The 21,705-nt window shown below is 55.5% G+C and overlaps 1 protein-coding gene across 4 annotated transcripts in view; it reads left to right on the top strand.

Annotated features, from left to right (window-relative positions):
• ZMIZ1 (zinc finger MIZ-type containing 1) overlaps positions 1 to 21,705 on the top strand; it is a 233,638-nt gene that overhangs the window by 31,387 nt on the left and 180,546 nt on the right. For all 4 annotated transcript variants that reach the window (XM_082425693.1, XM_082425694.1, XM_082425695.1 and 1 more), the window contains exon 2: positions 14,687 to 14,809. The gene's annotated coding sequence lies outside the window, so the exon portion shown is untranslated. The remainder of the gene's footprint in view (positions 1 to 14,686; positions 14,810 to 21,705) is intronic.

Raw genomic sequence — 21,705 nt, 5'->3', positions numbered from 1 at the left:
TCCTTGTACCTTCCCTGGTCTGGGCGTCATGAGGCCTGGTCCCGAATGAATGTGCTGCCACTTTCACCACTGTGTGCTCTGACGTGTATGACACCTCTCAGCATTTCATCCATGCCCTCATCCTTGAAGTGGGATAAGTTCCCAACCTGGCTGGTGGGAGTGGGGGGTGAGCTTAACAAGATCATGGCTGTTCACTCACTCATTCAACAAACACTTAGCATCGATTTTGTGCCAGACACTATTCTGGTCACTGGATATAAAATAAGGAGCCAGGCTGACACGGTGCTGACCCTCCTGGGGCTAACATCATTAGGGTGGGGGCAGGAGACAGATAATAAATAAGCACGTGCATAAACAGTAATCAGTTTGCAGTACGTGCAATATGGGAATAATACGGAGTGATGTGTTATGGCGTGATTGGAGTGAGGGAGGGGGCACATGTTTTAGACAAGGGCAATCAGGAAGGAACCCCTGAGAAACTTAAATAAAACAGAGCCAGTCATAGTGAGGGGAGGAGGTAGTGAGAGGGAACAGCAGGTGCAACGGCCCTGGGGCAGGAAAACCAGTGGGGCTGGAAGCTAAGCAGTATACTTGGTAAAGTGGGCAGGGCCAGATGCATGGGGTGTGTGGGTCATGGGGAGGCCTTGGAGAGGGCTGAAAACAGGAAGAGATTTGCTTCACAGCTACAGGGTAAAGTATGAGGGAAGTGAGAGTGCCAGGCCAGTGGGGGGCTGTTGCGCTCACCCAGGCAAAGGAGCTGCCCAGCGGTGGGCAGATTAGAGCACAGGGAGGGTAAACCATGGAGGTGGCAGATGGCTTGGCTGAGAGGGAGCATCAGATTCGAGGATGGCTCCTTGGCTTTTGGATTTGATGACTGGGTTGTGCGGGGAGAGGGCAATTGATCAGAAGGGGCCAGTGCAGAGAGGGTGGAGGGAGAACAGGACCGGGGGGACGGAGGCTCTTCTGGACACATGCATTGGGGATATCTGTTGAAGTTCAAGTGGAGAGGATTGCTCAGGCGAGTGGCCGCAGGGGGAGCACCAGGCCCCAGTCTGGCACGGCTCTCCTCCCAGGGGCTCTCTACCAGCCTCAAGCCAGGCTGTGTGGGCGGGCACTCCCTTGGGGCCTGGCCTAGGGTTTTGTCCCAGTGCATCATGAATGAGGGCCTTCCGGTCCCCTGGCTTGGGTGGGGCGTGGGCAGCTCCTGCAGCCTCAGTGCAGAGGGGCTTGAAGACTCTGCCCAAAAGCTTGGGCTGGACGGACCAGGAGGCACCCTGCTGGGGGACATTGGAGCACCATTTGCCTTTGGCTGGACCTGAGCCCTGGGTGTCACTCCCATGCCTCATGCCCAGCTAGATTGACTTCTTATTGTGAAGTAGCAATGGCCCCTCCTGTGTCTGGATCAGGATGTCAAGGATGGAGGGAGTAGCAACATGTTTGGGATTTTTTCACGGCAAACTTGGTTCCCCTTTATTTTGTCATCAGCCAGCTGTGTGACCCCCAAACATGTCCCCTCCCCTCTCTGGGCCTCAGAATTCCCATCTGAGACACCAGGATGGAGCAGAAGGTCCTCAGGGTCCTATAGTGACAATGCGTCCAGGTTTGATTACAGAGGTTTGGTATTAAGGGTCATGGTGTGAGCAAAGGCCTGGCAGCTGGACCATGGAGACGCCTTGCAGGGCCCCGGGGAGCAGATGAGTATGGCAGAGAGGCCACTCGAAGGATGGTCACAGGAAATGAGGCGGGAACGCCAGGCTGCCTGTAGAGGGGCAAAGGGCCCAGCTTACCATACAAGCAATTGTGCCTTCGGGAAACTCTCTACGCTTTTTAAAGCCTCAGTTTTGCCATCTGCCAAATGGGGGTGATAAACTTCGCTGACCTCAGAGGGATGAATAACTGTTACTGAGGTACCATGAGGAGAGGTCAGCTCAGCCCTTGCTCATGGAATGTCTTCGATTTCTGATGGCTGCCCTCTCCCTGTCCCTCTCCAGTTTGCAGCCGGAATCCTAATTCAGGGGAGGGCTCTTTTGCTCTTGGGGCTTCCTGTGAGAGCCACAATCCTGGGCCTGGGAGTCCTGCCAAACCTAACTGTGGAGGCAGTGAACCTCACCATGGCCTTGGGGACCGGCCCACTGGCCATGGCTTTCTGAGCATCAGCCTTCAGTTTTGCTAGTAGAGGCGCATTGGGGCTTTAACCAGAGGCGGTAATGAGCTCTGAAATCACGCCAGTTTTGTGTTTTATTTCTCAAAGAAGAGGTGGGTTTTGATTTCCTGTCAGCATTGATGTGGTTGCTGTAGTTGTGTTGTGGGGGGTGTGTGTGTGTGTGTGTGTGTTGTAACTGCCCCGGGTTTTAGAGCTGTGGTAGAAAATGAGGAAAATAGCAGATGCTATATCCATTTGCCACCAAACTGTCTTGAAATGCTATAAATATTTTCTAAAAAGACTAGCTTCCCAAGCCCGATGTGTTAGTTATCTCCTCCCCGAGAAACTGATTCCCGAAAATTAAGACAAATAACCTCTTAAATCACTGTGTTAACCTCAGGTGTAAAAACCGTTACCGCGCCAGCCGCGGGTCAGAGTGACTCTGCTCCGCCTAAGTGACTCTGTGTGGTATTGAGACGGCGGCAGCAGCAGCAGCAGAAAGGAAAGAACCCTGTGCTCGGTCAGGAGGCCTGGCTCGGCCACTCACTGCTGTGTGACCCCAGGCTGGTGGGCTCACCTCTCTGATCCTCTTGTTTCCTCATCTGTGTCACAGAGACATGTCACCCGCCACCTCTCAGAGGTGACGCTTGTGCTCCTCAGAGGTACACAAAGGAGACCGGCAGGATTCAGCCGCTGCATTCATCACAACTGAGAAAAACCCTCAGCTCCAGGCCTGTCCAGCCCTCTGGCTGTGTGGAGGGCAGCCTCCAAGCGCCAGGCGCCTTGCTGGTCTCTCTTTCCCGCAGAGAGAGCCGGTGGGGCTTGCAGCCTCCAGCAGGCAGGCAGCAAAGTAATGCCAGTGTTTCTCCTCCCTGCATTTGTTTTTATGTTTAACTTCTATTTGTGGTGAGTGAGGCTAATTTCATACTTAAGGTAATCCTATAAAGTTTTTTTTAATCAAGGTATTTTAGCAAAAACTGTGAATCGATTTCAAGAAAAATATGAAACGAATGGCAGGCTAGATGGCAGGAGGAACTGACAAAAAGCCAGGAAGCTGGTTAGGAAACGTGGGGGGCTCTGCAAACTGGGTTGCCCTTTTCTTTCCCATTCACCTCTGTGAACTTTTTATCTCCGTTACCTTTGCATCTCCTTGTAAAGGAGTGGATGGCGGGGGGGTGGGGGGCAGTACTGGGAGGACATTTTGGTGAATTGTCTTCCGATGGCACGATATTCAGAGGTGACCGCTAACTCCATCACGCGGAGGGCTGCAGGTGTCCCTCTCCCGGGGTCCAGGCCTTACCTCCACCAGGTGTGGCCCACCTCTGGCAGGGTGTAGTAGCCGCTCCCCTAACAGGGATGTCAGATACTGTAGGTTTTGTTTTATGCTCCATCTGGGAAGGACAGGCTGGAGGGCTGTTTAGAAAAGTCATTCTGAAGTCACGTTTGAGCTCTGAAGGGGAGTGTGGGGATTTGTTGGTAAGGCCACCCTGGGTGTGGCAATGAAGCTCGGTGACACCTGCCTTTCTGTCACTCACGAGCTCCCCCAAGCCTGAGGCTGGATCCTGTCCACAGTGCACCGCCAGCGCCAGGCAAGGTGGTCAGCCAGGGATGGGTCCACAAGCTCCTGCTGGAATGAAGCAAGTGCTCCTTGGATGGCCCTTGCCCATTATGCAGGGGCCCTCCCCCAACCAAGTCGCAGGCCCTGGAGGGTCTGCACCCAGCCCTGTGCTCATGAGGCCTATGTACTTCCCATGCCCCCGCCCCATCATGGCTAGCCTAGAGCTGCACACAGTGTAGGTGCCCAGGAAGGGCTTCACCAGACCCAGAGGTCGATGTGCTGCCACGGTTTCAGATCCCTTGTCCATTGTTCTTGGGGTTCCCACCAGGGCAGGGACACAAGCTTCTGGTTTGGAAATCCTGGCTGCCGTATACACAGACATCACGATCATGCCCTGTTATCATCCTCAGAACCTCACTCTACCATTGCCTTCATATCTGGCCAGTAGATGAGGCAGCCCCATTTACCCCCATTTTACAGGTGAGGAAATTGAGGCCCGGAGTTAGCAAGTGACCTGCTTGAGGTCACACAGCCGATGATGCAGAGACCTAGCCCAAACCCATGACGATTATTTTCTGGCCACTTTGCCTTCCACTCACAAAGATAGTTCAAAGGACTTTATGTATCTTGCTGCTTAAATTTCATCCATTCATTCATTCAGTTGGAATCTTTGTAGCCTAGTGGGTAAGAGCTCTGGAGCCAAATGGCCTGCTTTGCATTTCAAGCACTTCCTGGCCACGTGACCTTTGCTAAGTTCCTCTATCTCTCTGTGCCTCAGTTTACTCACCTGTAAAGTGGGCGTAAATACCACATGGGACTGTTGTGATGATTAACAGGTTAGCCGTGCTTGGCTCAGGGTGAGGTTCTTGAGGGCTCGCTGGCCGTGCTTATTCCTCTGAGCATTGAGGGATCGTAGAGACCTCTGGGCTCCACTGCAGGGTAAGGTAAGGGTTGAGGAGGAGTGGAAGGGCCAAGTGGTTTGTCCCAGTGGTAGGCAGAGAGAATCCTGTCCCAGAGCCTTGGCACAAGGTAATGGTCTATGGTTCATCTGCCGACCAGCCGGCTCCTCACCTTCTGTCTGTCTGCCTGCCTGTCTGTCTCTCCTCTCGGCATCTGTCTATGCAGTGCAGTCCCTCCCCGACATACAGCCCCCAAGGATCCGCTTGCAGGCCTGTGAGTGGGGGTGACACCCCAGCCCACCTGGAGACCCATTTATTCTGCCGCCGGGGCATGGAGCCCGGTTTTAATCATCCTCTCTCCACCACGAGATGCAGATGGTTGTATTATTAATAGTCATAATTAATCAGCTTCCACGGAGGATCTTTTCCCTGGGCATCAGATCCTCAGGACGAGCAGCCCCAGGAGGTCCCGCTCCACTCCTCACTTTACAGAAGGGGTCGCGTAAGGCCAGGAGGAGGGAGGTAACTCATGGGAAGTACAGCTGAGAGTGGCCCCTGGGCTCAGAGCCTGGGTCTGGTGACAGCGCCCCAGTGTTCCTGCCCAGAAGTGGACTTTCCAGCACCCCCAGCCTCAGCCCCAGCGCTCCTAGGTCCTAGGGTGCTGGCCCCTGGGAGAAGCCTTCAGCACTGGGGGTGGGAGGGCTGCACTCAGCCTGGGAGCTGAACTCTGGGGTCTTGGGCCAGGAGCAGAGGAAGAAAGGTAGAATGGGAGGAAAGGCCGGGGGGAAGCAGGGCCTAGTAGGCTAGCAGGAGAGGGGCCTGACTGGGGGCTGAGTGTGGGGAAGTGGCACTGGGTGGAGGGGTGCCAAATACCAGGTACCTCTCCACCCCTCACCCCAACGGCGAGCCTGGGCCTGATGCCAGCTGCTTCTCCATTCTAAGCACCGCGTCTTAAGGACAGTGATTTAACGCTTGCAGCAGGCTGCTTCCTGATTTATGGGCCTGCTCCGGACAGGCCTAACTCCATGAGTGCAGCGGCAGCGAGGGGCTCCTGCACTGTTCTGCAGATGGCCACCTGCCCACCTGCTCCCCATGCCCACTCTCCTGGGCCCCACGGCCGCCGGGGCCCTGTGCGTGCGTGTGCGTCAGAGCTGTCCGCATCCCTGCTCAGCGTGCAAGTGCCCCAGGTGCCCCAAGTGCAGGTGTGTGCTGTTCCGGGTGTGAGCGTGTGAGCGCTCATCTGAGCACGTGTGCCTGGGTGTCTGCAGACACTAGTAAGGGAAGCACGCGTGCCCGCGTGTGACTGTGTTGGGGTGTGATGAGGTACGTGCCTGTGGGCTTGCGGCCACCACCTCACTCTGTTTTCCTCGAATGGATGCCATCCACCCTCACACACCTACACATGGTGACCTGTGTGGCCGGCTGAGACATCCCGGCCTGATCATTAGACTCAGCAGTAAGACTCTGCCATGGTAAACGAGTCCAGAGTGCCTCCGCCCAGGAGTCCTGCAGGGAAGTGGGAGGTAGGCTCGTCCTCAGGGCAACTCCAGTCCACTCCCCATCCCCACAGTGGGAGGCTGGGAGAGAGCGACACAGCCCCTGGCCCCAGGCCCCCATGCCGTGGTCCTGTGTCACCTCTCCCTACCATGCTCACAAACCTGCACTTGCTCTGTGCCAGGCCTCGGGGACAAACCCGTGTCATGGGAGAAGCCCAGTCAGGAGTCAGGCAGATCAGGGCACAAACCCAGGCTCTGTCCCCAGCATGTGGGACACGCTCCCTCTGCTTCTCTCATCCTCAGAGTTCTCCCATCTGCAAAATGGTTTTAACAAGAGCCACCTCCTGGGGTTGTTGTGAGGATTAAAGTGGTATAAAAGCTGCTAGATAAGTCAAGGCTCTGCCCCATCAAGCCTCAGTTTCCCCATCTGTAAAATGGTCGTAATGACCCTCACTGGCCATCTCATGGAGCTGTTTTTAGGATCAGATGGGAAAAGGGCTTTGTGAAGAGGGTGGGGTGGCGACCACAGGGCGTCTTCCAGTGCAAGTGTCTTGCACTTGACTGAGTATAAGACAAGGGGCTCTGGGCACATGGGAGGTAGGTGCCAAGCGGGGGAAGGGTTCTGGGTCAGATGCTCCATCTGAATCCCCAGCTGCCACATTCCAGCTTTGGGACTTGGGCACATTACCTCATCTTCATCTGCATCTCTGGAAACCGTGGATTCCTCCTCTTTCAAGTGGGTGTATTAATAGTAGGTACCTCGTGGTGGGATGGAAGAACTTGTGAGAAATGTGTGTTGAGCTTAGCACAGAGTTTGACACAAAGTAAATGCTCGAGTCAGTGCTATTTGTTCTTATTTTTGCCAGCCTTATTGCCACACAGGTGGACGTTAAGTTCAGAAACGCAGGTGAATGATGTATTGACATCATATTATAATAGGATCTATGTTTCCAGACTTTGTGTTCATTAGTCCCCACCCAAGAAGAGTTCAGGCCCCTCTTCAGGGCAGCTTGGAGGGGCTGTGGTGAAATTGCAGCCCAGCCTGCAGGATGGTGCCCTGGTGATGGAGGTGGCCAGTGTTAACCTCTGCTGGCTCCTGGGAATCAGGGTGCCGGGTCCCCCAGAGCCACCTGGATCCCCAGTGGGAGTCCAGCGGGCACCTCTAGCCCTGCCTGAACTGCTGGCCTGAGGCCCAGAGCGGGACTTGATGTCGCACCTGAGCCAGGGGAAGACTGCAGACCCTGCTGACACCCAGGTGCTTTCCCCTGCTGGCTGCAGACTGAGCCCATGGGCAACCCCATCACGTGTGGGCTCCCTGATCTGTGCCCTGCCTCATACCAGCTGACGGGGTCCAGGAGAGGGGCAAAGTCCACATCCCGCTGAAGGAATGAGGCCCTGCACCCAGGCCAGGGCTGGCAGACACAGCCAGAGCTACAGGGGCTCAGAGATGGCGGGCCAAGGTGGGCCCAGATAGGCAGGACAGAGAGGAGGAAGGCCAGGCTGGAGCCAGACCTTGAAGGACAAGGGGACTTAGCTCGCTGAAGGGACAGCATTCCAGAAGGACAGAAGTGTGTGGTAAAGGTTTGGAGTCATTCCTAGGGAAAGGCATGCCCTCTCCTATAAGACATCTGGGCTGCTCTGGTCCAGATGGCCTCGACTCTCAGTGACCAGTGGCCATCGGGTGAAGCAGATGGCCAGCGGGGGGCGGGGCCACCCTCAGGCCTGAGCCAAGGGAGGCCAAGTGGCCCACATAGGCCAGAGCCCGAGACCTTGGCACCGGCCACTCAGAGCTCTCGACTCGAGAGTTAATGATTCATTTGTGGCCAATTTCTGCTGGCCTTTGCCTGGAAATTCCCAAGCCTGCCCCTTCCCTCGGCTCCCGGGAGCTCCAAGAGTACAGTCTCATTTACACTTGGCCGAGAACATCTCACCCACTATCCAGGGAATGGCTTTTACAATTACAGCAGTAGTGATGCAGGTTAGCCCTTAGGAGGAATTGATTCTGGCCTGCAGGCGGGGGGCCGGGGTGGTTGTTTGTAGTAAAGTTAGAGACCCCTCTCTGACCCCATGGGCAAGTGCTGATGGAAGGAACCCTGTTTGTGTTCATGGTATCCCTCATTAAGTTCAGAGCAGATGCAAACAGAATCCAGTCTGGTGTGATGTGGAAAGTATTGCAGCAGTTACAAAGGGGGAAATAGAGCTTGACCCAGGGCAGGACTTGGCTGCATGAGAGAAAGCAATAATAAATGCAAAGACCAAACCAGGCAAAAAATAGAGTAGCCTGATCCTCCAGGTTGAAAAGTCCCAGGCTTGCGGAGGGGGCCTCCTTTATGTCTTTTCAACTTTGCAAATTTAATTTCTTCTGATTTTTTCTTGACGGTCCCAGGCGTTGGTGGTAAACAACCGCTCTCCCCAGAATGTTTCCCTGTGACAGCAGCTTTCTCTGGAGAGGGTGCTATCAACACTTGGCAGGGCCTCCTCCCGGCTCCCAGCTCAGGCTCCTGAACAGCGAGAGCTCCTAAAAGGCGTTCAAGAATGTGATGCTCTCCCGGGGTGCTGGGGGCGCAGGGCCGGGGCGAGCGTGGGCCCTGGCCTCTTTGTTCCCTGCAGCGGCCCAGCAGCCGGCCTGGCCCCAGAACCTCAAATGGCCCCTGATTGTGGATGGTCCCCAGGCGGAGAGGTGGGGGAGTATCGGGTATCCTCTGGCTCCCACTGGTGCCCTGGTCCTTGGCACGGCTCAGCGACAGGAGGGAGCCCGTCTTCCGAGGACAGCTCTGCCAGGCCCGTCTGTGGCCAGGAGACCAGCGGTGTCCCGGCCCTGCAGCCTCCATGGTCTGCGTCACGCGCTGGCTTAGGTGTCCTGAGTCAGAGCCAGGAAATGGATCTACCGTGCGGGGGTGGAAGTGCCGCTGCCCCGGGCAGCTGGGGTGAACCCTAACCTCCTGCCCATCCACGCTGAGGGGGGGTCCTGGCCTCGTGCACCCCTCCCCTGGCCTGGCCTGGTTTTGACCAGTACCTGGAGGAGAGGCTGAGGTGACAGCCTGCTCCCTGCTCCACAGACCATGCCCAAGCCCCTAACCCCACACGGCCAGTAACCGCAGGGCTGTTGACAGGACGGAGCGCTCAGATCAGGCGCAGAGAGGCTGCTGGGCCTCTCCCAGGGCCGGACCGCTTTCCTGGAATGCCCTTCCCGGCTTGTGCTCTGGCCAAGAATTTACCCAAGAATGACTTCTTTGGCAAAGCCTTCCCCGGCAGCCCCCCTCCAGCTGAAGCTGCCCCTTTCCTCTGAGCCACCTTCTGTGGACCTCCATCGCGGATCCTAGCACAATGTGGTGTGATCACGTTTTCCAAAAGGGCTGCCTCGCACATTTGCCTGCGTGTGTGCTTTGAGGCGTATTTATCTGTGCGCCTTGCATGCCTGGTACACACTAGACGCTCAGTAAAAGCAGGCTGGATTCAATGAAGGGGACTCCTGAAGGTGGTGTTGGAGTGTCCCTTTGTTAATAATGTGGTGAAGATGGGGGCCTGGGGTCAGCAGAGAGGCTGACCCTCCCCCCCCACCACCACCAGACCCCCTTCGCGGCCTCTGCCCAGGTAATTGCTGGGGGCTGCAGTGGGCCCCTCCCCGATTCCACACAGCCAGTGCCTTCCTTGCCAGCAGGAGTCGGCTCCCTGGGCTGCCCCTGTGATCACTCTCCAGAAAACACCCCAGTGGAAACTGCATGAATGATTGATAAGAGCTGAGAGCTGTTTAATTTTTCCCCCTGTTTAATGGCTATCAATAATTTAATACGCTCTGTGTATGTTTTTAAGAAATAGCACCCATTTCGCCGTCTCCTGTTTAGCGGGCTAAATGATTTAAGTGTTGGAAATATGCTCTGAGGATGGAGGTTGAGAGTCAGAGGAATCTGGAGGCCGGGGGTGGGGGGAGGTGGGTTCAGAGCCAGCCAGCAGCATCTTGGCCTGGGGTGTGCGTGTGTGTGTGTGTGTGTGTGTGTGTGTGTGTGTGTGTGTGTGTGTGTGTGTGTAGGCGGGAGGGAGGGGGAGGGTACAAGCCAGCGCCATTCTGCTAAGAGCAAGATAATTGCTTTTCCGGGTCTCACTGAGCAGCCCCTGAACAGCTGTCAACTCACCCCTCCCCAATGCTGAGCTTTTCTGGAGACTCCGGGGGGCCCAGGGGCGGGTAGGAGGGAGCGGCTGCCGGTACCACCATGGGCTGAGAACTGCCCTCCCCCTGACATCTTTGCCCCCTCCTAAAGCTGTTAAATCATTTTTATTTTAATGATGCAGTTAGTCTCCTGCCAGCCTCATCTTCCAGATAGGATAGGGGTAGTGTGGAGTGGGGGGGCTCAGAATCACTAATCTCAGGACCCAAAGGGACCTGGAAGGTCATCTGCCAGTGCTCCCCCAAACTTTCCAGAGGCACAGGATCACCTGGGAGGACTTGTTAAAAATTTAAATTTCTGGGCTGCATTCCAGACCCACAGACTTCCATTCTCAGGGGAGAGGCCTGGGAAGCCTTGGGTTTAACAAGCAACCCAGGTGATTCTTATCATCAGAGGAGTTTGGGAAATAGAGAATTCAGCTCCAGTTCTGATGCTTCCTGCACCCACAGCAGCACAGGGCCGCTGCCTCTGCTTGCACGCCTCTGCGGACGGGACCCTCACCGTCTTGTGAGACAGCACACCCACCTGTGGAAGGTGCGCCCCAGTCCAGAGCTCCTTCTGTCGTTAGGCTGGGCCCACGCAGCTGCCCTCATGTGCTCCTCATGTGGAGTTAACCTCTGCTGTAGGACAGACTGCCTGGGACCTGGTGTCTTGCCCTCTCCCATCCTGGCCACCCTCTGGCTTCTCTGTGCCTCTTTCTTGGGCAAGAAGCTTCCTTTCTCAGCAAAGGAATCTGGGTAGCAGAGGAAGCATAGGAGTGGGGATGCACTCTCCCCTCCAGGCCTGAGTGCCCCCTTCCCAGGGGCAGGCGGGTGACATGGTGCTGTGGCCTGCCCTTGGTGGCCTGCAGTGGCCACATCAGCCTGCTTGTGGCAGGCACCATCGCTGACACAGTGGAGATTCTGAGAGGGGGCAGAAAGATTCCCGGGCCTCAGAACCACCGTGGCCTTTCAGGGGCCAGTCCTCCCATCCGAGAGAAAATGTGACTCATCAGAGATTGTTGACTAAGCCAGATCTCTGGGATGAGAGTGGAGGAGCTGAGGCCAGAGGGGGCTCCCCCAGGGCCAGGGCTACACATCCATTGAGGACAGAGCTGAAATTGCAAAGGTGGGGCAGGGGCCCCAGACAGGGGCATTCAGGACTGATGCCCTGGCACTCACCTGAGTCACGGTCACTGAGGGCAGGGGGTGGGGCAGGGGAGAGCGTCTACCTTCTTGCTTGGCCCTGATGGAGACAACTCAGTTCATGGAAGGACTTTAGCAGAGCTGATGCCCTGGCCGTCTGACATTACAATTCTTCCTTTGCTTTGGCAGTTTGCATTGTTTCAGCAGAGATACAGTGCTGACTGCCAGGCGGGCTTGCTACTTCAATTCACTAGATAATTAAGAGGGAAGGAGTGGTACCCTTTCATAGGTGTCACCATCTGCTACAAAATGGGGGACCCCTTAAGTCCTGTGCCTCTTTGTAGACCCTCTTTGTACCCCCAAATTCAGCCCTGCCCTCGGTCTACATGGGAGAAACCGGGGTCCCAGGAGGTGCTGTCATATGACCTGTCTTGTAATCACCAGTTCTCCTTGTGCCCCTTCACCCCCGCAAAGCCTGCAGTGATCATCACAGCACCACTGTGGAGGTCTCAACCCTAGGGGAATAGGAAGAGGGGTGCCACCGAACCCCGACAGGGCCTCTACTTGGAGAGTTCCAAGAGCTGGGGAGACTGAAGGGAAAGACTTAACCCCATGCTCAGGAAGACCCAGGTCCAGAGAGAGAGCTGTGTGAATATAGACACCTGGGCAAGGCCAGGGGCAGTCAGGGAAGGCTTCCAGGAGGAGGTGCTGCCTGCCCTCAGGCTTGAAGCAGGGGAGGAAGGGGTGGGGCATCCCCAGTGCAGAGGTGTAAGGTGGCACTGTGAATTGCAGAGGAGAGTGAGGTGAGGCCCAGCAGGGCAGGGCGGGGCTGGATATTGGCTGCCTAGGCGGAGAGCCACCTGAAGGTTTGTTTGTTTTTAGCTTCTGTCGAAGTATTACATCCATGCAGAAAAAGTGTGCATATCCTAAGCGCAGCTTGACAAATTCTCACAAAATGAATACACTCATGTAACCATCATAGAGATCAAGAAACAGAACATTCCAGATCCCCTAGAACCCCCCGCATACCCCCTTCCGGTCACTGCTCCCCCTCAAGGATAATGACAGCATTATCCTTACATTATCAACAGCACACTATCAGTTATCTACTGCTGCCCCCAAAACCACCCCCAAAACTACCCTGAAACTTAGTGACTTAAAATAAACAACCACCATTTATTATGTCTCATAATTCTGTGGTTTGCCTGGGCAGTCCCTTTGCCAGTTTCCCTTGGGCTCATGTGACTCCAGTCACCTGAAGGGCTGGCTGGACCAGATGGTCAAAGCTGGCCTCAGTCACATCTGGCAGATGGTGCTGGCTATTGGCTGGGCAGCCTCAGTTCTCCTCCATCCTCCAGTAAGGTAGACCAGCTTCCTTCCATGGCTAGGCTGCGTTCCAAGAGGTCCAAGGCCAGAAACAGCAGGATCTCTTGAGTCCTAGTCTCTGGAAGTGACAAAATACCACTTTCACCAAGTCCTATTGGTCAAAACAAGTCTCAAGGCCAGCCCGGATTCAGAGGCGGAGAATAGACTCCACCTCTCGATAGGAGGAGCTGCAAAGAATCTGTGGCCATATTTGTTTTAGTCTGCCACAGCATAGAGTAGCTTTGCCTGTTCTTGACCTTTATACAATTGGATCCCTTAAGTATGTTCTCCATTGTCTCTGGCTTTTTTGATCAACATTATGTTCATAAGATTTATGTGTATTGTTGGATAGAGTTGCAGATTATTTGTTCTCATTGGTGTGGTATTCCATTGTATGCATACACCGATTTATCCTTTCTACAGTTGATGGCCATTTGGGAAGTTTTCATTTTTGGGCTGTTATGAGTAGCACTGCTGTGAACATTCTTGTATGCATCTTTGGGTGACCACATGCACACACTTCTGTGGAGGTGGAAATGCTGGGCTGCTGATAGACCACAGGGTAGGGGATACTTCCAAACTGTTCTCCAAGGTGGTGACCAGTGCATGCCCTACCAGCAGTGTTTGGGAGGCCCAAAAGAGCTTTGTGGAGGAGAGTGAGGTGGTTTTAGAAAGACCCCCCCCCAGCTGAAGATGGGCTGGAGGGGTGTCTCTGACCCTAGGGCTCCCTGTAATGTACCCTGTCTGCCTGCCCCTAGCCTCAGGCCTCCAGGCTGGGGAAGAAGGGCCATCAGACCAGATTGCTCTTTTCTGAGTGTGATCTCTACTACTGCACTTTTTCCCATCCCAGGGTCCTCCTACTGCCCTCTCTCCTTTACCCAGAAGTGCCCTTCCACAGCTAGCTTGATGCCCCAACAGCCAGGAAAGCTGGGTGCCTGCATGCGCTGACACACGAGGACATAGGAGCTGGGAGGGACTGCCATGGCAGCCTCCATCCATGATAGCTCTGGGCAGTGGGCAAGACCAGGAGACTTGGGTTCTACTTCTGGCCTTGCCTCTCTCTTGCCATGGGACCATGGGAGGAACCCTTCCCCTATCAGGGCCTCAGTTTCCTCATGAGGCAGAGAAGGGAGTCAACCTCACCAAGTCTCTTTCCTCTCACCAACCTGAACCCTGGATTCTAGAATCTAACAGGGAAAAGGGCACGAGGAGGCCCGTGGAGAGCTTGGCAGGCTTCTGGATTTCAAGGCACATGTCAGTTGGCCCACTCTGTTCAGCTTCTTCACTGAATATCTTCACTGCCCCACTCATTCATCCATCCATCCATCCATCCATCCATCCATCCATCCATCCATCCATCCGTCTCTGTGGCCTTGTGAGCCTCAGAGGATAGAGATAAACTAAGACCTCATTCCTGATGTCCAGGAGCTCTGCTTGGGGGAGGAGCCTGGCCTATAGAAAGCTGGGGGAGACACGGTCAGCTAGACCCAAAGCCGCTGGGGGATGAACAAAGAAGGGAGCGACAGGTCAGAGAGGGCTCCATGTAGGCATCTGAGCAGAGTGGGGCTTTGAAAGACAGGGAAGTGGGGAAAAGGGATCCAGACAGAGCACCCAGCTTGTCTGAAGGGTGGGGGTGCTAGGGGGGCTGGGCTGACTGCAGCACAGTGGTGGGTGTGCCAGCAAGGCTGCTGCTGTGGTACGCGGTGCAGAGGAGCTGACCTTGGTGCTGGGGCCGGTTCTGGGTCTCTGACCTTTACTGGGGGTTGGGGACAACATCCAGCTTCTAGGGTCATTCCACTTCTGTGGGCCAGCTTGGCTCTCCAGGAGATGGCCAGAGGGGCCTGGGCAGGCGGGACCTAGAGCTGGGTGAAGGGGGTCGGGGCCACCCCCAGACTCAGGCTTGGAGCTCACCACACCCTCTCCTCTCTCCTGCAGGACCTGCAACAGCTCTGCTCGGCCAAGTCAGCCTGCTGGGGCGGCCGCCTCCTTCCACTGTGACCTCCTTTCCTGACGCCCTTAGCAGCCTCCAGTCCCGGTGGTCGGCAGAGGCCTTGGCAGGTGAGCAGGATGAGCTGGGCCCTGGCACTGGGTGTCTGCTGGTGTGGCGCCCAGCCCAAGCAGCTGGTGCCGTTTCAGGGCCTGGGGAGCCCGGAGCTGGCCTGTCATCACTGAGGAATTAGGGGAAGGGGCTTATTTCTCAATTTTCACTTCTCCTTGGCCTCGTCCTCTCAGAGGGAGCCAGAGAGCGGAGGGGTGTGCCCTGGCCTGGCACTCGGATATTTGGTTTTCTTCTCTTGCCAACTCCTGGTGTAGCATTGGCTAGCCCTGCCCCTTCATGGCTGAGAGCCTCAGTTCTCTCATCTGATGCATGAAAATAATAATATCCTTTAACATTCTGAGCACTTAACTGTATGCCAGGCACTGTGCTAAGTACTGTGTAGTTGTTAACTCTTTTCATCTTCACCACAACCCTGTGAGGTAGGTGCTGTTATCTTCCCCATTGTGAGGCTTGTGGTCTGAAAGCAACTTGCCCAAGGTCACACTCCTGGCTGAGCCCCCATGGGGTTCATTTCCAGGTCTTTGTGGCTCCAGTGTGCCAGCCCCTGACCCCTATTCCATTCTGCCCCTGACCTTGCCCCCCCTCTGCTGGCCTCTTCTTGTGGGTGGGCATCAAGGCGATCGTGGATGTCCTCAGAAGTGTTAAGTCCTGTCCCAACTCAAGGCAAAGGGAGGGGGCTTTTACAAGGTGACAGTTGCTGCTGGTTGCCTGGGGTCATGATTCATTTGTGGATATGATGTGACATGAACCAGACCTGACCCCTCTTCCCCAAGGTGGCACACAGGGCCCTTCTGGAAGAGGGGTATGTTGGTTGGATACGGCTCTCTCTCCCTCTGCCTCCCAAGTTCAGTTTCCCAAGCTTGTATTAAGCACTTACTGTATGCCAGGCCTGACAGTAGGCCCTGTGGTGCCGGGGAGGAGGCCTTTTCCCATTATGTACTCTGGTGGAGAAACAGGGAGATCACATCAGATGTGGAAAGCCCAAGACAGGGGAAAATAGATGGGGTTCATAGGTTATAGAGGGGCATTCTGGGGAGGTGACCCAAAAGTGAATTACATCATGGGAGAAGGCTGGGTGAGAGCCTGGCAGGATAGGGGATGAGGTTGGCAAGGGAATGGAAAGATTGTAAAAGGCCACAAATGCCAGGCTGGGGAATTAGATCCCAAGGGCACTGGGGAGCCATGGAAGGTTCTAAGTCAGATAGTGGCCTATTGAAGGTGGTTGCATTGGAGAGGCCTTTGGAAAGGCCTCTCATAAGAGACTGTGAGGCAGGGAAATTGGCAGGATTTGCAGTTGGCTGGTGGGGGGACATGAGGTTAGGAAAGCTGCCGTGACGTGGGATGGGGATTAACGTTGGAGTTCTGTGTAAGTGTGGGGAGTGTGGAATCCAGGAAGGCTTCTTGGAGGAGGTGGACCAGGTTGTGGTCCGGAATGTCTCTGAGAGGGCCGAGATCTTCCTGAGGAAGAAGATGATTTATAGTTACACGTGAGCTTGAGGTTTTCATCTGGAAGTATAGATACACATACAAGTCCCAGAGGATTCTCCCAGCCCATATTCATATCTGTGTCCATGAACACATGTGCACATGCATGCTCTACACAGACACACATGTGCTTGTAAACCTGTTCCTGCATGCTAAGGGGCTACAGATGTGCATGCACATATGGCCATGATTGGTTGTCTGTGCACAGATACATGCAGAGATGTGCAGAGACATGCTCCCTCACACCCATATACACGCAGACATTACTTGTGCGTGCTACAGACATACATGTGCATGCACAGACTTGCTGCACACACACGCTCACAGATGCACGTTCACAAACTTCTATGTTGACACCTCACACAGATACACAGGCAGAAGTTTTCACAACACATGGTGTCTCCACATTCACCCTGGGATGCACTCACATGCACACACAGGGAGGGATGTGTTCCAAGGAGAAGGGGCTGTTCAGGGGTCATTGGCTTCTCACATTGCAGCTCCTGGGGTCACTGGGCAGCTTTGGGTCAAGGCTGAGCCATGACCTCTGCATGTATGTTGGGAGGGGGACTGTCAGGGTTTGAGGGCCAGTCATGTGACCATGGCCACGCTCTTGCCCTCTCTGGGCCTCAGCTTCCTCAACTGGAAACAGAAACAGTCACCATCTGGTCCCAGCATCCTGGACAAGGTGCTCATAAGGATTAGAGACACCAATTCACAGTGCTGAGAAAAATTCCCCGCACAATGTAGGGCTTAACAAATAGGAACTATTATTCTCATGAGAAGAAAGTAGGTTGTGGGTTAGGTAGGGGCGCTTGGGCATTGCCATGGGATGTCCGTTGCTCCTTATCTCCTGCAGACTCCATCCTGGCTCCCTGGGGCCTGGGCACCCTCTGAGTCCTGGGCATGACAAGCTGGTAGGGTCTGTGTCATCCCTGCCCCCAGCTGCACTTCCTCTGTTGGCTCCTGGGAAGTCGGGGTCTTGTGTCGTCCACTTTGTTACACCAACCGTACAAGAGTCCCTGCCGGGGAACTGGTATGTTACATACATGAGCTTACGAGCCCTGAGAGGGAGGCCTCACTGAACAATTTCTAGATGAGGGAACTGAGGCCCATCGAGGGTAGGTGAGGTTCTCAAAGACACCTGCCCAGAAGTGGTGAAGCTGGGCTCCAAACCAGACAATCAGATGCCAGAGTTTGTGCTCTTTTCTCTAGTAAGCTCCCTTCAGGGATAGGTCATTTAATGCCTACTTTACAGATGAGGAAACTGAGGCTCAGAGTGGGTGGGCCACACAGCCAGGACGTGGTACCTGCACCCCAGATTCAAGACTTCCTCTTCCCTCCCCTCCCTCTTCCCGGCAGGGCCCCTCCAAGTTGGAGGATTTTCCCAAGGGGGATCCTGGCTCCTAGCTTTAGCCTGGCCCAGTCTTCCCAGGCCAAAGAGTGTCCATTTTCTTGCAAGTAAAAAGGTGGGTTATTCTCTGGGGTCCACTCTCTGGGCATCATGTAATAACTTCCTCTCTGAGACCCCTTTGTAAAATGTCCTTAGCATGGTCCTTTGGAAACCTGGTCAGCAGGAAGCTCTGGGGTGCCCTAGCCCTGGGGGAGGCAGGTGCTGCTTGCACACCCATCAGCAGGCTTGTTGCGTGGGACCAAGGCAGGAAGTGTGGGTTCTGCCTGGTATGTGGGGTCAGGTCTGTATATGGGGAAGAGATCTGGGAAGGATCCCCAGGAGGTGACAGGTGGGCTGGGCATTGGAAGGTAAGGAGAAATTTGCTAGGTTGATGTCAAGGGAAAAAGGGAAGACCAAGCAGAGGGCCCGGCTCTTGCAAAGTCCCAGAAAAGTGACAGTTCATTCACTGGCCCTCTGCCTCCTCTCCCAAAAGTGTCTATCAGAATCTCCTAGAATCAGGACCGGCTAGACAATTTGCAGGGCCCAGTGCAAAACTGTGGGGCCTGTTGTCCACGAATTATTAAGGATTTCACAAGGGTGGCCCCAGAGCAGTAAACCAAAGTGGGTCCCTCTGAGCTTGGGGCCCCGTGCAGCTGCCCGTGAAGCCAGCCCTGCCTGGATTAAGTGAAGAACTGAGTTCATGTGCAGGCTCCACCAGCCACTGACTGGCCCAGTGACCTTGGGCAAGTCCCCCATCACCCTGTGAGTCTCATCTGCCCGAGGGAGAGATGTTGCCCTCCCCCCAGCAGCAGAAGCCTCAGCGGTGCCAGCATGCAGCTTGTCTCAAGCATCCAGGTTCAGTGGCTTCAGTGAGGGTGGGATTACAGCTCCTCCTGTCAGGCAGTGGTGTTTGAGGGTTCTCTGATGTACCCCGTCTACCTTTTTGGCCCTGTCCCTGCATACTTCGGAAACCTGGGTTTTTTTGTGCTTTTCCAAATCCACAGGGGCAGAGGGGGTTGGGGGCTGCTCTGTGTTTTATTTGCAGAGTCTTCTGCCTCATTGCCCCTTGCCTGCCCTTCTCTGCTTGGCAGACTCACTCCAACGGGTCAGATGCCATGGAGCCTTCTCTGACCCCAGCCCCTCCCTCCCGACCTTTGCCCTGTGACCCCTCCAGTAGCTACAATGACCTCTTGTACTGTAGAGTTCTCTACAGTGTGTAAGCTCTTTCACACCCCATCAGACCAATGAGAAAGCCCTTGAAAGGTCCTATTCCCTTTACCGGACTAGAAAACAGAGACTCAGAAGTTCAACCCCCAGCCTAGCTCCTGGGCTGATGTCAGGCCCACATCAGGAAGGGGTACAGGCAGTGGCAACAGAGGGTGGCATCTGGGCTCCGCTCTGGGGCAGCTTCACATTTCAGCATTTTGGAAGACTGGCTTTCCCTCTGGGAAGGAGCCCCAGCCCCTGGCCCACGAGAGGCCCCGCAGGTGTCTGGGTTGGTGAAGAGGAGCCAGTGAGCCAGAGGTCTGGCCAGCTGGAGTACACAAGCCCCAGCCCTGCCCCTACCTGTGGGTGACTTGGCCCGCTTCCCTCCGCCTGGTGGACTGGAGCCAGGCCTGTGTGAGGCTCAGGCGAGGCCCAGAGCAAACAGAGGTGAGAAGGCCCCAACTGGTCTGGGACGTGACAACCAGCAAGGTTGGACACAGAGGATGACCCGTCAGGGGCATGACAGCTGCCCCGTCTGGCTGGCACTCCATAAAAGGTACTCAGAACAGCTTTGGTGGGTGACTGCACGGGGCACTGACGTGGTGAAGGGTATGGCCTCTGGGCCTCGGCTTTAGGATTTTCCAGCACTGCCACACTATTCTCTTTGTGACTTCAGATGAGTGCCTTAACCTCTCTGTGCCTCATTTCTTCATCTGTAAAATAGGGATAATAATAGAACCGACCCCACTGAGTTGTGAGGAGTTCAATGAAGTCAGCCGTGTAAACCCTTGCAGCAGTGCCTGGGACCAGGCTAGCGATCCCCAGCGTATGCATTGACGGTGGGTGAGCGGGCAGGGGTGAGTGTTGGAGCTGATCCCCAGGGGTGTGGGCACACAGGGAGGGACTTGGCTGGATTGTCATTTCAGAGAGGCTGTAGGGGGACAGCGAGGATTGGGGTTGGCCTGGATTTGGGTTTCATATGCGGTGATCCCAGACAGTTGTTGATGAGAGCTCTGTGGGCAGGGACCTGGGGTGACAGCCACACTCCCTGGCCAGCCCCTCCAGCCCCGGGTTTGTGGCTGCATGCTGACAGCATGAACACCATCAGCTGTCAGTCAACAGGTTTCCAGGGCTACATGTCGCAAGGCGGGTTTGGGGCTGGCTTTGAAGACCTTGAATGCCAAGCCCACCTCACAGCGGGCCTGGCCGTGGCCACACAGAGCTGGGATCCCAGGGCCCCCATGTGGCATACCTGTCAGTATCCAGCGCCAGCTGAGAATGCACACCCTCCTCTCACTCCCTGGAATTTGTTGCCTGCAGCCCAGGAGGCCTCTCCAGCCCCTGCCTCTGCAGCCAACCCTGACCCTGCAGCCCCTACCCCAACCTGGAACTGGAAATAGCCCATTGGTCACTCCTGCCCGATGCGGGATGCCCTCTGGGTCAGCAGGGTGGGCCACTGTGCTCACGGGCTCTCTGAGCAGGACTTTCGTTCAAGCCTCAGTCCTGCTGCAGGCCTGCTGTGTGACTTCGGACAAGTCGCTGTCCCTCTCTGAACAATTGTTCATTGGTCTATAAAGCCAGAGGCTCCGCTGGGACAGGTCAGGATTCACAACCTGCGATGTTCTCAAGGGTCTCAACAACCCAGGGAAGCTGGGATTATCCCACTGTGTGGAAGAGGAAACTCATAAAGCATAGAGAGGTTAAGAAATGTATCCAGGGTCACAGAGCTATTGGTGGAGCTGAGATTCAGCCCAGTTTTACCTGACACAATAGTATGTGTTTTCCCCACTAAGTCAAACTGTCTCTGGTAGGTACATGTGTGTTTGCTGGGTGAACTGTTCACTCCGTCAGCCACAGTGGGTCGAACACTTACTGGGCTCCAGCACTGTGCTAGGCACTGGCATTCAAAGGTGAATCTTTGAGCATCGGCTGAGCACAGCCCTGGGCTTGAGTGGAGGTCGCACAGTCTACAGTGCAGCATGTGCTAGGTGGGTGCTCTCAGCGGGTGAAGGCAGTAGGAGTTGGGATGGGCAGCTCTTCCCCCATGCTGGAGGAGGCAGCCAGGGGAGACTGCCTGGAGGAGGGGGCTAGATCCCTACACAGAGGAGTGAAGGAATAGGGTCTTCCTGGGGTTTCTGCACAACTTGATGGGGTAGGTCTGGAGTCCATCTGGAGAGGAAGCTTCATTCAGCCACAACTGGAAGCAGGCGCTGAGGCAGCTCCTGGGGGCCACAGAGTTTGACCTTGGTCCTGCAGAGAGTAGGGAGCCAAAAGGGACTGTGGAGAAGTGGCAGCTCCTCTGTGAAGGCCATGAGGGGTGGGCTGGCCCTGGCCTGCAAGCGGGGGCTCACAGCTCACGCAGAGACTGTCGATCAGGGAGGGGCAGGGCTGGGGCTTGTGTACTCCAGCTGGCCAGACCTCCAGCTCCTGACTCCTCTTCACCAACCCAGGCACCTGTGGGGCCTCTCGTGGGCCAGGGGCTGGGGCTCTTTCCCAGGGGAAAGCCAGTCTTCCAAAATGCTGAAATGCGAAGCTGCCCCAGAGCAGAGCCCAGGTGCCGCCTTCTGTTGCCACTGTCTGCACCCCTTCCTGATGCAGGTCTGACATAAGCCCAGAGGTGGGGCTGGAAGGGAGACATGGACAAACCTGTTCAGTGACATGGTGGGGACAGAGAGGCCCAGAGCCCAGCCCAAGGTCACGCAACATCATCATGGCAGGTGCAGGAGGCCGACGGGCTAGACAGGAGGCATCCTTTTGGGGGGTGAGGGGGCAGCTGGTCTGGTACCCCCGGTTCTCCCAGAGTCTGGTGGG

This window comes from Balaenoptera physalus (genome assembly GCF_965194825.1).
Source record: "Balaenoptera physalus genome assembly, chromosome: 14".
Lineage (NCBI taxonomy): Eukaryota > Metazoa > Chordata > Mammalia > Artiodactyla > Balaenopteridae > Balaenoptera > Balaenoptera physalus.
This window is presented reverse-complemented; position numbering and strand designations above follow the sequence as displayed.